Source organism: Arachis duranensis, chromosome 3 (genome assembly GCF_000817695.3).
Source record: "Arachis duranensis cultivar V14167 chromosome 3, aradu.V14167.gnm2.J7QH, whole genome shotgun sequence".
Taxonomy (NCBI): domain Eukaryota; kingdom Viridiplantae; phylum Streptophyta; class Magnoliopsida; order Fabales; family Fabaceae; genus Arachis; species Arachis duranensis.
The window spans coordinates 104,186,103-104,188,901 of NC_029774.3; the positions used below are offsets into that span (position 1 = coordinate 104,186,103).

Sequence of the window (2,799 nt, forward strand, 5' to 3'; positions counted from 1 at the left end):
TTTTATGACTCCACAAGATCATCAACCTAAAGAAAACATAGACTAATACTAGAAAATAAAAATGAGAAAGTGATTAATAGAGATAAATAAGATTGGGTTGCCTCCCAATAAGTGCTTCTTTAATGTCAATAGCTTGACAGAAAACTCTTACAGAGCTTCACAGGTGCTCAGAGTATGATTGTGGCCTCCCAACACCAAACTTAGAAGTTGAGTGTGGGGGCTCTGTCTGAATCTATATTGAGAGAAGCTTTTCATGCTTCTTCTCCATGTCTATAGAAGAAGATCCTTGAGTCTTGAACACAAGATAGTCCACATTCAATTGAAGGACTAACTCTCCTCTGTCTACATCAATCACAACCCTTGTTGTGGCTAGGAAGGGTCTTCCAAGGATGATGGATTCATCCTCATCCTTCCCAGTGTCTAGGATTATAAGTCAGCAGGGACGTAAAGGCCTTCAACCTTTACTAAGATATCCTCTACAAGTCCATATGTCTATTTCATTGATTTGTCTGCCATCTCTAGTGAGATTCTTGCAGTTTGTACCTCAAAGATCCCTAGTTTCTCCTTTACAGAGAGTGGCATGAGGTTGATACTTGACCCCAAGTCACACAGAGCCTTTTCAAAGGTCATAGTGCCTATGGTGCAAGGTATTAAGAACTTTTCGAGATCCGGTTTCTTTTGAGGTAATGTCTGCTGAATCCATATATTCAGTTCATTGATGAGCAATGGAGGTTCATCCTCCCAAGTCTCATTACCAAATAACTTGGCATTCAGCTTCATGATTGCTCCTGGATACTGAGCAACTTGCTATTCAACAATGTCTTCACCCTCTTCAGAGGAAGAATGTTTATCAGAGCTCATAATGGGAACAGTAAGTTCAGTGGAATCTCTATAGTTTCTGTATGAGCCTCAAATTCCTTTGGTTCCTCAATAGGGAACTCCTTATTGATCAGTAGATGTCCCTTGTGGTCTTCCTCACTGGGAATCACTACCTTTTCACTCTCTCCAAGTTCGGCCATTTTGGTTATAGTTATGGCCTTGCACTCTCTTTTGGGATTCTCTTCTGTATTGCTTGGGAGAGTACTAGGAGGAGTTTCAGTAACTCTTTTACTCAGCTGACCCACTTGTGCCTCCAAATTTCTGATGGAAGACCTTGTTTCATTCATGAAACTGAGGGTGGTTTTAGATAGATCAGAGACTATGTTTGCTAAGCTAGAGAGGCTCTGCTCAGAATTCTCTGTCTGTTGCTGAGAAGATGATGGAAAAGACTTGCTATTGCCAAACCTATTTCTCCCACCATTATTATTATTGAAGCCTTGTTGAGGCTTTTGTTGATCCTTCCACGAGAAATTTGGATGATTCCTCCATAAAGGATTATAGGTGTTTCCATAGGATTCTCCCATGTAATTCACCTATTCCATTATAGGATTCTCAAGGTCATAAGTTTCTCCTTCAGAGGAGGCTTCTTTAGCACTGCCGAATGCAGCTTGCAATCCAGTCAGATTCTGACAAATCATATTGACTTGTTGAGTCAATATTTTATTCTGAGCCAATATGACATTCAGAGTATCAATCTCAAAAACTCATTTCTTATGAGTCATCCCATTATTCACAGGATTTCTTTCAGAAGTGTACATGAACTAGTTATTTGTAACCATCTCAATGAGTTCCTGGGCTTCTTCAGGGGTTTTCAGATGAAGGGATCCACCAGTAGAATGGTCCAATGACATCTTAGACAACTTAGACAGACCATCATAGAATATGCATATGATGATCCATTCCGGAAGCATGTCAGAAGGACACCTTTTGGTTAATTGCTTGTATCTTTCCCAAGCTTCATAGAGGGATTCACCTTCCTTCTGTTTGAAGGTTTGGACTTCCACTCTAAGCTTGCTCATCTTTTGAGGTGGAAAGAATTTGGTCAAGAAAGAATTGACTAACTTGTCCCAAGAGTTCAGGCTTTCTCGAGGTTCTGAGTCCAACCATGTTCTAGCTCTGTCTCTTACAACAAAGGGGAAAAGCATAAGTGGTGGACGAAATTGTGATCATCAATGTTGTATTCTTTGTTGTTGTATGGAATAATTATAATGGCTCTTTGCTATGTGTGGACACAACTCCGTTCAACTAACCAGCAAGTGTACTGGGTCGTCCAAGTAATAAAGCTTACGTGAGTAAGGGTCGATCCCACAGAGATTGTTGGTATGAAGCAAGCTATGGTCATCTTGTAAATCTCAGTCAGGTGGATTATAATTGATTATGGATTTTCGAATAATAATAAATAATAAGCAGGAAATAAAGATAAATAACATAGGATAGAAATACTTATGTAAATTAATGGTGGGAATTTCAGATAAGCGTATGGAGATACTGTGCCCTTTCTTTTTCTACTTTCCTACTTCTTTCTTCAATCCTTCTTACTCCTTTCCATGGCAAGCTGTATGTAGGGCATCACCGTTGTCAATGGCTACATCCCATCCTCTCAGTGAAAAAGGTCTAAATGCTCTGTCACAGCACGGCTAATCATCTGTCGGTTCTCAATCAGGTTGGAATAGAATCCCTTGATTCTTTTGCGTCTGTCACTAACGCCCAGCCTTCAGGAGTTTAAAGCTCATCACAGTCATTCAATCCCAGAATCCTACTCGGAATACCACAGACAAGGTTTAGACTTTCCGGATTCTCATGAATGCCGCCATCAATCTAGCTTATACCACGAAGATTCTGTTTAAGGAATCCAAGAGATATGTGCTCGGCCTAAGGTAGAACGGAAGTGGTTGTCAGTCACGCGCGTTCATAGGTGAG

At 40.4% G+C, this 2,799-nt stretch overlaps 1 non-coding gene across 1 annotated transcript; it reads left to right on the forward strand.

Annotated features, from left to right (window-relative positions):
• Positions 1–1,784: 1,784 nt before the first annotated feature.
• Positions 1,785–1,892, forward strand: LOC127746030 (small nucleolar RNA R71). The gene has a single exon (XR_008007651.1). It is a non-coding gene; the product is annotated as a small nucleolar RNA R71 (small nucleolar RNA).
• The last annotated feature ends 907 nt before the right edge of the window (positions 1,893–2,799 follow it).